At 33.2% G+C, this 20,456-nt stretch overlaps 1 pseudogene; it reads left to right on the top strand.

Annotated features, from left to right (window-relative positions):
• Positions 1-20,456, top strand: part of LOC107887806 (serine carboxypeptidase 1-like) — a 96,917-nt pseudogene extending 76,461 nt beyond the window's left edge.

Here is a 20,456-nt window from a genome sequence, read left to right as displayed (position 1 = left end):
ACATAACATCATGTAATTCCACATATGACTACATTCTTAAGTTCCACATCTTAATGCCCATTATACATAATCAAATTTAACATCATATATATATTTACTCATGTGGCCGAATATACATACTCCCATATAATATCAAGTACTCACTTTAAGTATATTGCCGAATATACTTAATCATACACACACCTAACCAAAATAATTTCTAAAATCTTTATATCATTTATAATACATCTAATTATCCTTTTTCACATTATCAACTCAAATCACATACATTATTTACTATAACATCTTTACATTCGGCATTGGTGTCAACCATAGTAGCCGATTCTTCCTACTTTGTACCCATGCATCTATTAATCCTTAGTTGGTTCAAACACTTCACACACTAGGATTCATCAAATTTTTAACAAGAAATAAAATCTCTAATCCTCAAACTACCATGGCCGAACCTTCATGGAGTTGCTAAGACTCCTCATTTCTACTTCTCACACACTCTCACATCCAAACCCTTTTATTAAACACCCAAAGTCAACCATCTCCTTACCTCATCACCAAAGACATCAAAATACCAACCAAGAACGTAACATTCATGGCCGAATGTCATCTCCATCATTTAACAAAGTTTGAACCATGGCTAGGTAGATTTTGAACTTACAACTTAAAATATACATGAATCTCAAAGAATAACATTAAACATACCTCAATCTAGTTACATGCATGGCCAAACTTCCTCCTAATCCTCTTCCTTAGGATTTTCGGTCAAAAGAGGTTGAAAAAGGATGAACAAAACCTTTCTTTTCCTTCCTTTAGCTCACGGCAATGGGGTGTATGCGTGAGACCATTATTTTTTTTTCTTTTTTTTTTCATCACCCTTCCTTTCATTATTTAATTATCATGCTTATTATTTTATTTTCCTTACCATACATCACTAACACAACATGTTGGTGACATGTTTCCACCCATAGCATGGCCGGCCACTACATATTAGGGAGGGGGAATTTGACATGCAAGTCCCCTTTTTCTTCCACATGCACTAATAGGTCCTCATGCATTGACCTATCACATTTTAAAATTTTCTCATATAAGTCCTATTGACTAAATTCACATGCAATCGACTAAATCGAAGCTTGAAATTTTCACACATTCATGATTACATATTCTAGACAATAAACATCACATTCAAACCTTTCGGTGACTCGGTTTAGCGGTCCCGAAACCACTTCCCGACTAGGGTCAATTTTGGGCTGTCACAAGCAACCTTTGGTATTTTCTTCTTAGTTGGTCTAAGAGAACATTTCGGCATGTATAGGCTAATATGTTTTGTTGAAGTTTGGTATGTAAACTTTTAGCCATGCGAAAATGGCATAATGTTCGGTTGAATTTGGTTCTAATGTTGGGTCGTAAGTCTTGGTAATACGATTTTTATGCCATATGTCATGGTTGATTATTTTGGTGTTAAAATTCATGATATGGCAATAGTGTAGTAGGGGGATGTTTGACAATGATTAGCCTTTGGCATGGCTAGTCATGATCATAATTTGTGATATGTATGACGAATTACTAGTTAGATCAAGGAGAAATCACGAAATGGGCATAGTTGCTTTCATAACAGATGCTGGCAGCAGCAGTGATGTGAGATTGAAAAATCACTAAAAATAGTAGGAGTCGAATTAATTGATGAATAAATTATGTATTCGAAGCTCGATGAGTCTATTTTCATATAGAAGCAACGAAAAGATCATATGGACAGTATGTTAAGAGATATTCAGGTTCTCGTGAGACAGGGCCAGAACGGTTTCTGGATTCCCTGTTTCGACTTTGGAAATTCATTATAAATTAACCAGAGACAATTAGGAGTCATACCATATATGTATAGATTCCTCTCTGAGTCTAGTTTCTATAGAAACAAACGGCATCAGTATTGAAGCTCTGTGTAGGGAGATATCCAGGTCGTAATGCGCAAAGGTCAGTGTAGTCGATCCCTGTAACATGGGAGACTTTGACTAATAAACTGTACTAATTGGCCCCACCAAAAATTCTAGAAAAAAATATGTAGATGTGCATATGAGTCTAGTTTCAGGGAAAAATCACGAAACTGATTTTCGAGTTGTGAAACTCAAGATATGATTTTTAAAGCGACTAGTATGCAGATTGGCAGTGTCTGAGAAATATTTTTATAAAGGGTTTAAAGTCTGTTAACACCTCGTGTTCGACTCCGGTGTCGGTCTCGGGTTCGGGGTGTTACATAATATGTTATATATGACTTGGAGTAACAGGTTGTTGGCTAAATTCGAACATGATATGAGTTTGTTTTGGTAAGGTTATTACATGACATATAAGGTGTATGTTTTGATTATATGTCTATTTGTGTATAATGCCTTACCCTGGTGAATACATTTTGTATTATAAGTTGGTTTGAAGATTATTACCATAATGTATATGAAACTTTGGTTGTAAAACGAAATTATGTGAGATAGTTATAATCGATTTGTAATTTGATAATTGCTTGTTTAAATGTTTATTAAATATGATGAATTGACTTATTATATTTGATACATAGTATGAAATGTTTACGTCCTGTATATGTTTATATGTGGGAAATGTTTCGAAATTATAGAAATAATCTTCTTTAGTAAATAACTAATTTCGGTCAACTAGTTGAGTTATGCATGCATGTTTTTTTTTGGATGAGTTTAAGCTGTTTAAATTCGGTTGTAATAGCTAATTAATGTTTGATCCAATAGTGACAAGTTGGGTATGTTATATGGAATCCTTAATTTATTTTATTATGTAATTCGGTAAATATGGTTAACATAGGTGGTTATAGTATGTTATAATCAACTGTAGCATGTTAAATGTTAGAATATTTTATTATATAATATGTATATTGAATTAACCAATGGTAGTATATAGAATTGTAAGTTATTTGATTTGAAACGTGAATAAGTAATAGTTAAGAACGAACTTGTCTTGGCTAAATGCATAAAAGGATGATTCGGTGAGTAAAGGCGTGTACAACAATAAATTATAATAATTATATGTGTTTTATGTGATGAATAAGTGTTTAACTTAAAATGAAATGGATGCCAAATTTCCTTTGATTCTTATCAAATGATAATAAGTATTACATTTTGCATAATCCAATTGTGTGTGGTTACAGTATAAGACTAGGGTGTTATGAAATTTGTACATCTGCATGTATTATGTGTTTGAATTAAAAGTATAGTCAGCCCTGTAGTATTAGTAATGAAATTGGCTATTGAAATTATTTTTTTTTAAAAAGTTAATACAAGTGTGAGTATTTAATCGTTTGAAATTGTGTTTTTGATTGATAATATCTCGTAACCCTAATCTGGCGACGGATACGGGTTAGGGGTGTTACATTTTATTGGTATCAGAGCTACGTTTAAGTCGGTTCTAGGGCTAACGTAGCATGTGCGAGTCTAGCTATACATGTCATATTATATGTTGCGATAGTGTGATGACTTTTGACATTTAAAAATGTGTTTTCATATAGTAAATGGATCCCGACAGAGCTGTAGCTGATGATGTCGAGAGTGTAGTGCCTGCTCCTGCGCAAGGGACAACTCTGGTAGATTCTCGACCAATTTCGAGTAACCAAGAAGGTGAGGGTAGACAAACCTTTTATCAAATGATGAATGACTGGTTTACTCAGTATATCCGAACTAACCCAGCCGCACAAGAACCTCCATCCCAGACTAATCCATCTTCGATGCCTGTTGTACCTCAAGTAAGTGATCCGTTAAGATTGTATAAGCCACCTATTGATAAAATCAGAAAATAAGGGGCTGAAGAGTTTAAAGCTACTGATGATGATGATGCTGAGCGGGCTGAGTTTTGGCTTGATAATACTATCTGTGTGTTTGATGAGCTGCCTTATACCCCAGATGAGTGTTTGAAGTGTGCTATATCTTTGCTTTGAGACACAACATATCACTGGTGGAATACCTTAGTATCAGTGGTTCCGAGAGAGCGGGTGACCTGAGAATTCTTTCAGGCAAAGTTTCGTAAGAAGTATATCAGCCAGAGATTTATTGATTAGAAACGAAAAGAATTTTTGGAGCTGAAACAGGGTTGGATGATCATGATAGAGTATGAATGGAAATTTGTGAGACTCAATCGGTATGCCCAAGAGTGTGTTTCCACCTAAGCCATAATGCGTAAAATATTCGAAGATAGGCTGAATGAAGACATTAAATTGTTAGTTGGCATACTTGAGATAAAAGAGTTCGTAGTACTTGTTGAGCGAGCCTGCAAAGCTGAAGAACTCGGGAAAGAGAAAATGAAAGCTGATTTTGAAGCTAGAGACTCGCGTAAGAGATCATTCAGCAGGTTAGTCCAGTCAACACCAAAGAAATTTTGAGATGATTTTAGTCGTTCAAAAGCCACGTCAGGTTATTCTTGACGAGACCAGAATAGACCACCGGTGAGTTCGAGAGCTACCTCCGTAGCCAGTGTGGGTAATGTCAGATCAAATCAGCCCGAGTGTAAACACTGTGGTAAACGACATCCCGGCAATTGCAGATTACATGATCGGGCCTGTTTTAAATGTGGATTGACAGATCATTATATTGGAGATTGACCAGGGTTAGCTAAAGAAAATCCAGTGCAGAACATGAGATCGGGTAATACTGCGACTCGGGGTAGACCACTGAGAAATGCGAGTAATTTGCGCGGCAGTCAGAGAGGAAATAAAGATACAACAGTTAGATCTGAAGCTCGTGCACCTGCTAGAGCCTATGCTATTTGCGCGCGAGAGGAGGCTTCATCCCTAGATGTTATTACTGGTACATTCACTCTTTATGATACTGATATAATTGCATTGATTGATCCTGGTTCTACTAATTCATATGTGTGTGAGACATTAGTATTCAACAAGAATCTACTTGTTGTTTCTATTGAGTTTGTGATTATAGTGTCAAACCCCTTGGGCCGGTGTGTTATGGTTGACAAAGTGTGTAAGAATTGTCCCTTGATGGTTCAAGATCTGTGCTTTCCAGCTGATTTGATGTTGCTTCCATTTGATTAGTTCGACATAATTCTGGGTATGGATTGGCTAACTTTACATAATGCTGTTGTAAACTGCAAGAGAAAGACCATTGATCTTCGGAGTCAGAATGATAAGGTTATTCAGATTAAATCTAGTGATTTGTATGGTTTACCAGCAGTAATTTCTTCGATGCTAGCTCAAAAATATGTGAGAAAAGGGTGTGAAGCTTATTTTGCCTACGTGCTTGACAGTAAAGTGGCTAAAAGAAACATTGAATAAGTACCTGTTGTGTGTGAGTATCCGGATGTGTTTCCTGAAGAATTATAGGGTTTGCCACCTATTCGAGAGGTAGAGTTTGGTATTATGTTAATTCCAGGGACAACTCCGATATCCATAGCTCCGAACAGAATGACACCTACAGAATTAAAAGAATTGAAAGCTCAGTTGCAAGAATTGAGAGATAGAGGTTTTGCGAGACCGACTTTTTCTCCGTGGGGTGCACCTATGTTGTTTGTGAAAAAGAAAGATGGAACTATGAGAATGTGCATCGATTATAGATAGCTTAATAAGGTGACTATAAAGAATAAGTATCCGTTGCCACAGATTGACGATCTGTTTCACCAACTAAAGGGGGCTACAGTATTTTCGAAGATAGATTTGAGATTAGGCTACTATCAGTTGCGAGTTAAAGATTCAGATGTGCCAAAGACTGCTTTCAGAACGAGGTACGGACACTATGAGTTTTTGGTTATGCCATTTGGACTCACTAATGCACCTGCTGTTTTCATGGATTTGATGAATCAGATCTTTAGACCGTATCTGGACCGGTTTGTGGTTGTGTTTATAGATGACATTTTGATCTACTCTTTGATGAAGCTGAACATGCTGAACATTTAAGACTTGTGTTGCAGACTTTGCGAGATAAGCAGTTCTATGCGAAATTCAGTAAATGTGAGTTCTAGTTAAGTAAAGTCAGTTTTCTGGGTCATGTGGTATCAGCATCGGGCATTCGAGTTGATCCGAGCAAAATTTCAGCTGTACTTTATTGGAAACCTCCGAAGAATGTTTTTGAAGTCTGAAGTTTTGTAGGACTTGCTGGTTATTATAGATGGTTCGTGAAAGGTTTTTCAATGATTGCATCTCCGATGACAAGGTTATTGCAGAAAGATGTTAAGTTCGAGTGGTCAGAGAAGTGCCAGAAAAGTTTTAATCAGTTAAAAGCTCTTTTGACCGAAGCTCCAGTGCTAGTTCAACCAGAATCGGGTAAAGAATTTGTTATCTATAGTGATGCATCTTTAAATAGTTTGGGTTGTGTTTTAATGTAGGAAGGCAAAGTTATAGCTTATGCCTCGAGACAGTTGAATCCATATGAAAAGAACTATCTGACACACGACCTAGAATTGGCAGCCATTGTGTTTGTATTAAAATTTTGGCGTCACTATCTGTTCGGTGAAAAATGTCATGTTTATTCTGATCATAAAAGCCTAAAATACTTGATGACTCAGAAAGATCTAAATTTGAGACAACGTCGATGGTTGGAATTGCTAAAAGACTACGAGCTTGTGATTGACTATCACTCGAGAAAGGCTAATGTTGTTGCTGATACTTTAAGCCGAAATCATAGTTTGTTTTGCGTGCAATGAATGTGCATATGGCTATGTCTGATGATGGTTCAATAGTAGTTGAATTGAAAGCAAGACTGTTATTTATTCAACAAATTTGTGATGCCCAGAAGGTTGATAATAAGTTGATTGCAAAACGAGCTCAGTGTGAGACGGATGCAAATTCAAAATTCAGAGTTGATGCAAATGATTGTTTGAGATTTAGAGACCGAATATGTGTTCCAAGGAATTTAGAGTTGATTCAGATGATTTTGAATGAAGCTCATAGCAGTCGGTTATCTGTTCATCTAGGAAGTACAAAAATGTATAATGATCTAAAATAGCTTTACTGGTGGCATGGTATGAAACGAGACATTTCTGACTTTGTTGCAAGATGTTTAGTCTATCAACAAGTAAAAGTTTAACATTAGGTGCCTTCAGGATTACTTCAACCTATTATGATACCTGAGTGGAAGTGGGATAGAGTCACGATTGATTTTGTATCTGGTTTATCGTTGACACCGAGCAAGAAAGATGCAATCTGGGTTGTTGTTGATAGATTGACTAAATCGGCTCATTTTGTTCTGATACGTACAGACTACTCACTTGATAAGCTGGTTGAATTGTATATTTCTCATATTGTGAGATTACATGGTGTGTCTATATCTATTGTTTCAAATAGAGATCCGAGATTTACATCGCGGTTTCAGAAGAAACTGCAAGATGTACTAGGTACAAAATTACATTTTAGTACTGCGTTCCATTCGCAAACAGATTGCCAGTCTGAGTGAATCATTCAGATCCTTGAGGATATGTTGAGATGTTGGATTCTCGAGTTTGAAGGTACGTGGGAACGATACCTACCTCTGATTGAATTTGTGTATAATAATAGCTTTCAATCGAGTATCAAAATGGCATCTTATAAGGCTTTGTATGGTTGTAAATGTCGTACACCATTGTATTGGACTGAGCTCAGTGAGATTAAGATACACGGGGTCGACTTAGTCAGAGAAACTGAACAGAAAGTGAAAGTAATCCGTGAAAGTCTGAAAGCAGCATCAGATTGCCAGAAATCTTATGCAGACTTGAAACGCAAGAATATAGAGTTTCAAATCGAAGATAAAGTTTTCTTGAAAGTCTCACTGTGGAAGAAACTACTCAGATTTGTCGCAAAGGCAAATTGAGTCCGAGGTTTATTGGGCCATATGAGGTAATAGAGCGTATCGGGCCAGTTGCTTATAGATTATCGTTGCTACCTAAGTTAGAAAAGATCCACAATGTATTCCATGTTTCGATGCTTCGTAAATATCGATCTGACCCTTCGTATGTGATTAGTCCATCTGTGATTGAGATTAAACCCGATATGACGTATGAGGAAGAACTGATTCGTATCTTGGCTCACGAGATTAAAGAGTTACGAAATAAGAAGATTTTGTTAGTTAAAGTATTGTGCATAAATAGGGTGTTGAGGAAGCAACGTGGGAACCAAAGGATGCAATGAGAGAATGCTATCCGAACCTATTCACCGGTAAGATTTTCAGGGACGAAAATCCTTAAGAGGGGAAAGTTGTAACAGCCCGATTTAAACCCTAATAGGAATGGTGGTTTCGGGACCATGAATCTGAGTCAGAAAAATATTTCAAAATTATTTTCTGTCTTTATTTTGTGTGAATTTATGTCTGTAAAAATTTCGTGATTTAATTTTGTCGTTTAGGTGTCCGATTTAATAAAAGGACTTAATCGCGTAAAATGAAAATTCAGTGGTTATTTCTAAAAAAGGCTAGATTGCACTTGGATTTTTAAATGGAAGCCTTAAATTTGCAATAAGCCCAATATTAAGTGTAGTGGACGGCTAAGGACATTAAAATGTGATAATATAAAGTTTTAAACTAAGGTTAAAAAGGTAAAATAATGATAAGTTAATATATATGATATAATATATGATAATTAAAAATAGGTGTTCATATTATAAGCCATTTTCGAAACTAAAACAAGAAAGAAAAAGAAAAGAAACTTAGGGTTCGGCACTTTCAAGCTTGATTAAAGGTAAGTTCTAGCTAAGTTTTTGATAATTTCTATGTTTTTGAGATCGTTGCTTCAAATACTACAAAACCCATGCTTTAATTTTTGATTTTGATGAATATTTTGAGTTATGCCATTGTTGATAGCTTGTGATTTTTGTTGTTTGATGATGAAAAATGAAAGATATGTTTTAGATTAATATGTTTTGTATTGAAGTTTTTGATGATTTTGAGTAATTAGGATAAATTGAAAAAATAATAATTTGAGGGACTAAAATATGAAATAAATGAAATATATGGACCTGTATGGTAATGGGTAAGACTAGGCCAAACATGGGTATTTGGAAATTTTGTGTATTTTGTGTTTTGTGCAATAGAGACTAAATTGTAAAAATTGTAAATGTCAGGGGTAAAATGTTAATTTGCCTATTTATGTGTTTTTGGACTAAATTGAATGAAAATATGTTTGAATGAGCTTAATTTAAATATGTTTAGATTAAGAACCAAAGAAATTGGATTTGGACCGGGGAAAAATGAAAGTTGTCGATTAGCAGCCCTGTCCCGTTTTACGACGTCTGAGGTAAGTTTATAAACAAATAGATGTGTTAAATTGTAGTTAAATGTAAATATTATTTGTAGTTATGAAATGTATGAACGTATAAGCTATGGCCGAATATGATTAAGCTTGGCTATCACATTTCCGAATTGGTTTCGACCGAGTTACGACGTCCGAAAGCCCCGTATGAACCTTAGGAATAGCTAGGATACATATGTCATGATATAGGATTCTGATATATGTGAGCGAGTAAGACCATGGCATCGATTTGTGATTCCGATATGTGTGTTTACGAGTAAGACCCTATTTGGGATAGTGGCATCGATATGTGGCTACATGTAAGACCACGTCTGGGACGTTGGCATTGTAGATTTATGTGATTATCCGAGTGTCCTATCCAATTCTGAATGGTTCATCGGGCAAAGGTAAATTGTGCACTGATGTGTAATACGAGCTAAATGGCCAGGTATGAATTAACTTGACATCTACTTGAGATAAGGTAAGAAAGTACTATGGATATTTGTTGTAAATCATGTACAATGCAAATGAAGAATTCATATGTATTTGGTATGTGTATTCGGCTTGTGAATGGATAATTTGTGTATCATTGAAACGTTACCTAATATGTGCATATATGATTTGGTATATTCGGCCACATACGTATTAATTATACATGAGATGTCATTTGATGATTCTTAATTTGCATAAAAGAGTAAATGGATGTATGGTTTATTATGACTAATTAGTTTATAAGTTGATTTATAATGTGTTAAATGATTATGTGTGTATTTGACTTAGGTGGATAATAGTCTATGAAAACTGCATTATTTATAGAATTCGTAAGTTTGAGGTCAAGCATGGGAATGTTAATGCATTTTGTTTAGTTAATATGAGTCGATTACGATATTGAGTTGTTTATTTTCTTATGACTTACTAAGCTAAGTTAGCTTACTCTGTGTGTTCTTATTTACCCTGTTTTATAGATTTTGGAACAAGTTACAAGCTCGGGGATCGTCAGCAAAGCTCAACACACTATTAGCTATTTTGGTACCTTTATAAGTCAAACTTGAATTATGGCATGTATAGGCTGAAATGTGTTTTGAAATGTTGGATTTTGGTTTTGTATAAATTGAGCCATGCGAAAATGGCTTTGATCTTTTATGTTTGAATTTAGTTATATTTAGTTTGGTTTGTGTTTATTTTGATTATGAAATTAGTTGCTATGACTGAATGATGTTCATGCTAGGTGTTTTAGGTTTTGGAAATGGTAAATAATTTTGGATAAGTATAAGGTTATTCGACTATGGTAAGCATAAAGTAAAATATATGTGAAGGTGTGGTTGTATTAGGATAATATGTTATATATGACTTGGCGTAACAGGTTGTTGGCTAAATTCGAACATGATATGAGTTTGTTTTGGTAAGGTTATTACATGACATATAAGGTGTATGTTTTGATTATATGTCTATTTGCGTATAATGCCTTACCTTAGTGAATGCAATTTGTATTATAAGTTGGTTTGAAGATTATTACCATAATGTATATGAAACTTCGATTATAAAACGAAATTATGTGAGATAGTTATAATCAATTTGTAATTTAGTAATTGCTTGTTTAAATGTTTATTGAATATGATGAATTGACTTAATATATTTGATACATAGTTTGAAATGTTTACGTCCTGTATATGTCTATATGTGGGAAACGTTTCGAAATTATAGAAATAATCTTCTTTAGTAAATAATTAATTTCAGTCAACTAGTTGAGTTATGCATGCATGTTTATTTTTTTTGGAAGAGTTTAAGCTGTTTAAATTCGGTTGTAATAGCTAATTAATGTTCGACCCAATAGTGACAAGTTAGGTATGTTATATGGAATTATTAATTTATTTTATTATGTAATTCGGTAAATATGGTTAACATAGGTGGTTATAGCATGTTATAATCAACTGTAGCACGTTAAATGTTAGAATATTTTATTATATAATATGTATATTCAGTTAAACAATTGTAGTATATAGAATTGTAAGTTAATTGATTTGAAACGTGAATGAGTAATAGTTAAGAACGAACTTGTCTTGGCTAAATGCATAGAAGGATGACTAGGTGAGTAAAGGCATGTGCAACAATAAATTATAATAATTATATGTGTTTTATGTGATGAATTAGTGTTTAACTTAAAATGAAATGGATGTCGAGTTTCCTTTTATTCTTATCAAATGATAATAAGTATTACATTTTGCATAATCCAATTGTGGGTGGTTACAGTATAAGACTAAGGTGTTATGAAATCTGTACATCTGCATGTATTAAGTGTTTGAATTAAAAGTATATTCAGCCCTGTAGTATTAGTGATGAAATTTGCTATTGAAATTTTTTTTTTTTTAAAGTTAATACAAGTGTGAGTATTTGATCGTTTGAAATTGTGTTTTTGATTGATAATATCTTGTAACCCTATTCCGGCGACGGATACAGGTTAGGGGTGTTACACTATATGATTAATTTGGTGCAGTGGATACAATATGCAAAGACAAAGTCAGATTGTATCACCAAAAATTATGGAAGCTTTGTTCCCAGAGAAAAGAAGAAGAAGCAGGAAGAAAAAGGTGGCAACCTTGCGTTTTAGTTTTTTGAATTGATATATGCATAATGTATAGTCTTGAAAAATTTTCTTTATTTTTTTCTCAAAGGTTGTGTAATAGCCCGTTTTTAGTGGTGTCAGAAATAGTGGTTTCGAGACCATAATTTTAACGAGTGAATTATTATTTTATTATTTATTTAGCATCTATAGGATTATATTAAGGCTGTATTAAAATTTCGTTAAGAAATTTTGAAGTTTACATAGTTAATTAAGTAAAAAGGCCTAAATCGTAAAAGGTATAAAAATTGAGTTCTATTAGTTAAAATGGCTAAATGGCTATGGAAAGAAAAGTAATGGACTTGAATAGTAAATATAACATTTAATGGGTTAGTGGATAGTCATGGACATGGTTTAAATGAAATTTTTATAGTTTTTAAAGGTTAAAATGGTAATTGAATATTTAAAGCATCAACTAAATAAAACAAATTGGTTCATCTTTTCTAGTCTTTTTCCCCACCGATTTTTGAAGAGAAAAATAGCCAGTTTTGAGCTTTGAAGATTCGATCAAGCTTGTTTCTTGTATGTAAGTGTTTCTAAGTCCTGTTTTTAGTGATTTTTATGTTTTTGAATCTGTTTTAGCTTAAGCTAGCTAGCTCGGGGATTAATTTGCAAAATTGGTAAAGGTTGAAGGACTTGCGATGGATGTTCTTGAATGTGTTGTGATGTTAGTTGGTAGGTTATTAATCTTTGTTGTAAGATAAGCATGTTTTGTTAAGTGATTTTCGATGAATTTTAGAACTAGGGATTTAATTGTTTAAAGTGTAAATCCATGGTTTTGTTGTGAAATGTTGGTAATCATGGATTGTTTCAAGGTTCTTTGTATCTTAGTTAGATTTTTAGTTAAAATGGTTAAAATGCAAGCTATGAGCTTAAGGACTAAATTTAAATGTTAAGGCCAATTTCATAATTTTGTATAAATGTGAATTTTGGATTAAATTGAAGTTTATAAGTATTCAATTGAATGAAACCATTATTTTAGATCACGAATGTGTTGACAATCATTGAAAAGAAAAGATTTTGGATTAGCCCCTATGCTTTTACGATTACTGTAAATTAGTCCAGTAAGTTCGTTTTGTGTTTATGTATGATTGAATTCAATTCCTTTTTAGTGAATTAATCTTTAAATTCTATTATGTGTTGATATGTAAATGTTGAACTATACTATTACTCAGGCTTGGTGCCTAGCAGACTTGGTGCCGGTGTTATTCAAACTTATTGTCGGTGAAATAAATGTTAATGTCCCTTGGAAACTTGGAACTTTATAGTAAATGAATTGATTTATCGAACTTACTAAGCTTCTTCGTGCTTACTCATTTAATTTGATTTTTGTAGAACACTTGGAATCGTTGCATCAATTGGATCGCTTGGAAGCTCAGACACTATCATTTATACATTGGTAGTCATTTTGTACTTGTTTCAAGTTGGCTAAAGTGACATGTAATAGGAGAAGTCTTTAGTATTATGATGTTTTGTGAATGTGAAAATGGTGAATTGGTATGATCATACTTGTGAAGTTTAAGTTTGAACTTGATGAACTTTTAGTGCTTTTTTAAAGTTAGGTCATTTTGAACATCCTTAAATACTTGTATATATGGCTCTTTTGGAATGTAAATGATGGTTTGGAATTGGTATTTTATGGTCATGAAATGGTCAATTATGATATGTTTTGGTAGGTAATTGAACTAAGTTATAATGCTTGACATAAGGAATTATTGACTAGTTTTGGTATGTAATGTTTTGGTATAATTGTGGTGCCTTTGAATGGCATATTGGTTAGGTGAAATAGGATGCTTGAAATGGTATGTTTATGCATGCTTTAGATGGTGTTTTGATCCCCTGAAGGTGTGCACAATTAGTTTGAATGTTTATGCATGCAGTGGTTTGATTTTAGGTAAATTTTAGGTTCACACGGCTTGGGACATAGGCGTGTGACTTAGTTGTATGAGGCATATGGCTTGGCGACACGACCGTGTGTCATTTGAAAATTTCTAAGGGTTCAAGTCAGTGAGTTACATGGCCTAACACACGGCCTACCACACAAACGTGTGGGGTAACTCAGAGAGTTACACGGCCTGGCACACAGGCGTGTGACACGGCCATGTATCCCTATTTCAAAAGCTACACGGCTTAGGGCCATGTCACACGGTCGTGTGACCCTTATTTTCAAATTTTGCTACTTTTTCCTAAACTTTTTGTATTGATTCAAATTAGTCCCAAATTGCTTGTAAGCTATTTCTAGGGTCTCGAAGGCTCAATTTAGAGACAAAATGAATGTGGATGAATGGTTTATGATATATTTAAATTATTGAATATTATGTTGTTTAAACATTTTTGATTGTATGGTAATGCTTCGTAACCCTAATCCGGTAACGGAGACAGATTAATGGTGTTTTAGGTTGAAATTTACTTTTAGATTCTACTCACAAGTTATGTGTTTACTGTTCTATTTATTCTCAATCTTTAATTCAAAATCTTTCATTCAAAGTTTTATTTATTTTTCTCAAAATTTTAAATAAATTCTTCTGTCAGGAATACCTATGTCTTGTGCTTTGAAGTGAGCATTTAGATTAGGGTCTTTGTAATTGTAGAATGCTAGGTTTGACTTGTAACAATGCTAAGACAGTGGGCTTCTTTTTAACATATCATGTATGTCTTTTTTCTACAGTTTCCACAACCAATTAGGCAAATGCAGCCCTTAAAATTTTAGGGAAAACATGAACATATATGACTTGGTTATTACTAGTGTTAACATGCCAAACATGGATGCCTTTAAGCTTTTTGAACTTGTGGGGCTTGAAATAGGCCTACCTGTAATCAATAAGTATTAACCCTTTGTTTTTCTTTTTCCATTTTTTGGCACTAAATTATTCCATTTTGATTTTGCTCTTTCCCCTTTTTTATCTTTTGAATTGTTTGTGGAATGAATGAAAAAAAAATTTAGGTGAAGTTTGATGGTTTTATAAACCCATAATTATTCTAGATCTAAATTTGATTAGTAGATTAGAAGTGTTTGAGAATGATTTACCATATTTTCTTATTCTTGATGAAATTCTAGTGTTGTCAATTCATGGTGATACAAAGCTTGTAAAGAAGGGGATTACTCATGGCACTTGTGACTACTTATTGAAGCCAGTTCGCATCGAGGAGCTAAAAAACATATGGCAACACGTTGTAAGAAAAAACAAATTTGACTTTAAAGATCACATTAATGCACTGAATCAAGATAACAGACACGAAGATGAGGATCCCTCAATCTAGGAAAAGCCTTGAGTTGTTTGGTTTGTAGAGGTGCATAGGAAGTTTGTTTCAACTGACAACCAAATGGGTCTTGATAGTGAGTTATGCTGTTTAGATTAGTGTCTCTTACAATGACACAACATACCAACTTCATTTTTAGTTTTAGCTTTTCATTTTCTCTTTATTTAAATGATTTAGAGGCTACTCTGAATAAAGTTCTTGACCTTATGAATGTTGAGGGCCCATAAAGGAAAACGTAATAAGTGATCTGCTAGTTTTAGTAGAGTGTTTTGTTACCATTTTACTCATTATTAGAATTAGCACATTGTTAATGAAGTTATTGCAACTTCAATTCAAGATTTTGTAAGAGTTAGGCTGGGCCATACATATGGGAGAATTGCAATATTTAAGCTTACTATCTTATGTTGTCCTATAGAAATATAAGCTTTACTTAGGACTCAACAATGTTGTTGCATTAGGCAATAAAGATTCGTGTTACTTGCGCATGGGTCCACTAGACATCTTTGGATATTTTCGCACATTGACTGGACTTGGAAGGATTTCAAGTGCCTCTCTGCCATCTTATTAACCAGGTGGAATGTTTGGGAGACTGAACTCCTTAACTGCTTTAAGCCTACATGGGATTTCTTCTAGCGTAATTCAACCTGGACATTCTCAAACATCAAACAATCCGATCAATGGTTCTAGGAAGATCCAGCCAGACGTGTACTTGCAAACTAAAATCAAAATGGAACTTTGTTTCAAGGGGTCCCAACATCGATAGATATCAATCAACCGTCGCAGAACAAGCCCGCCAACGATTGTGGAACATTTAATCGTGTTAATGATCCGAATTTCCAATATGCCAGAGTGGCGGTTGGTAGCTCGTGTAATACTCTACCTGTTTCCTTAGGCAACCCTTTGTTGTTACAATCAAACACACAACAAGCAAAACATAGTGGTGCATTTGGAAATCAATCATCCCTTAGTACCAGCCTTCTTGATCTTTATTCTTTCAAGGCAAAGTCAGCAAATTTGAAGGACTTTAAAGAAGACATCTCTAATTTCGGTTTAAATAATTATATCATTGTGAATATGGATTACGCAACAAAGCAACAGTGGGGAGATAATAGACACGATTACAATGGAAATACGAATCACTCATTCAATCGAGCATATGCCTAATGACTTGATCAATTAAGAAGTCTCCAATATGAATTATTAGTTATTTTTCGAGTGTCATCACAGTATTTCTAGAGTGGCATAACACAAATTGATGACTGTGATTTGTGCTTGTAATGTAATTGTTGGATGTAAAATATAATTATTTTTACAAAAATAAAACATAATTATTAAATTATATTTAATAATAATTATATTAAAATATGATTAAATTATTTGTTTTCATTTTTATTAAATTATATGTAATAATAATCTAATTAAAACTTAATAACAATAACATAATCATTTACTTAAAATTTTTTTGTTAAGGATGCTTTGGTCATTTTAGGTTTCTTCATATGTTATTACAATCTCTATTCCATTCAACCAAATACAAGAATATTATTTCAGTTCTATTCCATTTCATTCAACCAAACAATTAAATTATTGATTATAGATCTATTTCATTATATTTCTATTATAACTCTATTCCATTACGATACTATTTTATTTCAGTGAACTAAATGTGGTGTAAGTGTAAATTAAAAATATTCACACGATACCAAAGAAATTTTGGTAAAGTTAGCAAAGACGAAGGTCTTCCGTAAAAACGTATTAGAAAACTATTTGCACTAGTTTTTCATATGCTCTGGGTTTTCATTTATGTGTTTTGCTTTTCTTTTCTTTTTTTTCATTTATTGTCCAACCCATCCAATTTTTTAACTTAGCTTTTTTGGTTAGACTAATTCGCTTTTTTTTTTGTTATAAAATCAACTAGTATGGTATCACCTAGGATTTACGTTTTATTTTCTAATTAACTTACAGAGTAAATTTAAAGATTATAATATGTTTAAAGTTTTTGCATTGTAAAATTTAATTTAGTCTTTTTAATTTTTAAATTTAAAAATTTAGATTAATTTATTAACATTGTTATAATTCTTTTTTGTTAAATTTGCTAGCTTGACATTTTGAAGTTAAAAAGATACTCACTTAATATCTATGTAATAATAATAATAAAAAAGACATTGTAATAGACTTAAATTTAATAGAGAATTTTAACGATACTAAAAATCTTTAAAAATTCACATCACATTTTAATCAGAATAAAATATTTAGATTATCTAATTATATTATAAGAATCGAGGTGTCAAATCATGTCAAAATTAAAGTATAGAGATTCAGTTTTAAATTTGAGTGAAATATAGAGATCAAAATTAAAATTTAATCATTTTTAGATAATCTAAAAAAAGAAAAGGGATTACAGATGAAATTTTACCATAATCTTTTCATGTCAAAGAAAAGAAAAATGACAGCTGTCATAAAAAGAAGGCCTTAGTGCGTTCCTTTTATATACAGTTGTATAGGTTACTATTATTGTTTATCTGCATTTATTTAATTCAGTTATGGTTCAACTAATTGATTTAAAAACCAATGATTTAATATATTAAAAAAAACTGATGATTTAATCGGTTTTATCAGATTTCATTTTTATAACATGAATTAGTAGGATGTCGATGTTTGAAATAATTTTGTTTTCTCCATATTACTATACCTCTAGGGTCAATAATTTTATATGAAAAACTATTGAATTCAATCACTTGTTGTCGTTACTCTTCAGTTTCCTGTTGAGGTCTATCTTATAGAGTTACTCAAATTGGATTAGTGATCGTTTTTTAGGCTTCGTTGTAAATTTAATTGGTCCCTTCTAATTACGTAAATCAATAGATTGGGTTAATTATTTGTTTGTGTCAAATTATAAAGTAAAAATTTGAAGATTAAATATACCCTAAGCAAAATTTTTAGAATTTGACCGATAATCAAATTGGTCAGTCCACAGGTTCATATGGATCGATTAAATGAATCATTAAAAACATAAAAAATGAAAATAATAAAAAAATAAAAAAATCTATTCAATCAATTCTATGGCCAAATTCAACCGGTTTGTACTGGTTCACAGGTCAACTAGTCTAATGCGTCTCTTCGGACCGATACTCAAGGCAGTTCTCAATTCGACTAGTCAATCTGATCTGATTCAAACAACCATGACTCTAAGTCTTTACACATTATATGTTTAGAATTCAGTCCTTCAACTTTTATTTTCAAGAATTTATTCTTTACTTTATGTATTTAAAAATTCGCTTTCAAACTATATATAACCACCTAACATTTTAATTGAAAAAGTTAATTATATTAACTATTTGAACTAATTAATAAAATTATAAAAAAACTATAAACATTAACTTATGTTAGAAATTAAATATAAAAATAAAATATTATATTATATTTAAGCATATTAGAAATATCAAAATTAAAAATTAATCATTTTATAAAATGAAAAAAAAAAGTTGGTAAATGGTAGGTATATAAATAAGTTTTATATGAGAACAGGCTTTCCTTTGGCTATTATAATCTATAATCAACAATAATACATGCATGATAGCGTTTTGATGGGCAAGGCCTGGTTGCTCTTCAACTGGAAATGGAGCTTGATGGAACTTTGCCCATTTAGAGTAGAAAAAGATGGTAAAACCTTGCATCGAAATGAATACGCATGGAATAAAGGGTGAGTTCTTGGATTACATAACCGCTAAATTATCAGGGGTTTCCTTGAAAATGAATCATTGACTAACATTTTGTGTGTTAATATGCCAACGTCATCTTTTTAGAGTCTCCTGCCGGTGTCGGATTCTCTTACTCAAATAGAACCTCAGACTATAAGTCAAGTGGAGATTTAAGAACTGCCCAAGATTCCTATACCTTTCTTGTTTACTGGATCCAAAGATTTCCTGAATACAAAACCAGGGAATTTTTCCCGGCAGGAGAGAGTTATGTAGGCTATTATGTACCCCAGCTTGCTCACACTATCCTCCAAAATAATCAACACACCAATCAAACTATAATCAATCTAAAAGGAATTGCAGTAAGTTCCCGTAAGAATGTTTTTATATATTTATGCTGTCATGAAATGAATGTTAATGGGGAGGGTGTTATTGATGTATTAGATAGGTAATGCTTATATTGATTTTGAAACATTTATGAGAGGAGCAGTGGATTTCTAGTGGACGCATGCCCTTACGTCTGATGACATATACACTGGACTTGCATTGAACTGCGATTATTCTACTCTAAATTTATCATCCAAAGTTTGCTTAGGATTTGTGGATAAAGCAAATGATGCTGCTGGTAACATGTATACCTATGACATCTATGCTCCCTTATGCGATTCCTCCTCAACTTCCACTTACCTTATATGCCAAGCTTATGTGCCAAGTTGGTGAACAGAATGTTCCTAGTATTTTTTTTCCACTTCTGCTTGCTGAGAATTAAGAAATAGGTTTCGGCTTTCCATTCCTGCTCGAAAAATTATATTCATTCCTACTTGAACAATCCAGAAGTTCACAAGCACTTCATTCAAATGTTTCTGCTCTTCCTTATCCATGGCAATCCTGCAGGCACTGACCAACATCCCTCTCAATCTTATAGTTACCCTGTTTCATTTTATGTTGATTTGCTAATCCTCGTCGGTTCCTGGTAATTATTTTCTGAGAACAGTGGAAAAGTAAATCGACACTGGAAAGATAAACCATTAACAGTTTTGCCAATCATTAAGGAAGTAATGGACAGTGGAATTCGGGTTTGGATCTACAAGTTAGTCATTTGACTAAGTCCAATTTCATAACCTTGGAGAAAAACATTGATAGCTTATTAAACAAGAATCAAAGTTAAAAACTTTCTAATCAAGTTTAATGGTATTATGTCAGTGGTGACACAGATGGTGCCCTGCCTCTATCATGTAGCAAATATGCCATAAACAAACTGGGGATGCCCATTAAGACTGCCTGGTATACTTGGTACATCCATGGGGAGGTAAGAGTTTGAACTGAATTTCACTAATCTAATTATTGCTATTAGAAAATGAATAAATGGTGATCAAGCTAATCATCTAGCTGGTTTTTGTCAAGGTTGGAGGGTATGCTGTTGGATATCAGAACTTAACATTTGTAACAGTAAGAGGAGCTGGACATTCTGTTCCCAGTTACCAGCAAGCCTGGGCCCTGGTGCTCTTCTCGTCCTTCCTAAACGGAAAGCTTCCGCCATCTGCACGAGGGTTCAACCGTTGAGAGAATGATAAATGTATTTTGCTAATTGATATATCATATTAACCGGAAATGTAATGTTAACTTTGTAACAAAGGGTTGAATGTTGAAAACCACACTCACCAAATTTCAAC

Source organism: Gossypium hirsutum, chromosome A03 (assembly GCF_007990345.1).
Source record: "Gossypium hirsutum isolate 1008001.06 chromosome A03, Gossypium_hirsutum_v2.1, whole genome shotgun sequence".
Classification (NCBI taxonomy): domain Eukaryota; kingdom Viridiplantae; phylum Streptophyta; class Magnoliopsida; order Malvales; family Malvaceae; genus Gossypium; species Gossypium hirsutum.
The sequence above is the reverse complement of the archived record's forward strand: the minus strand, read 5'-3'. Positions and strand labels throughout refer to the sequence as shown.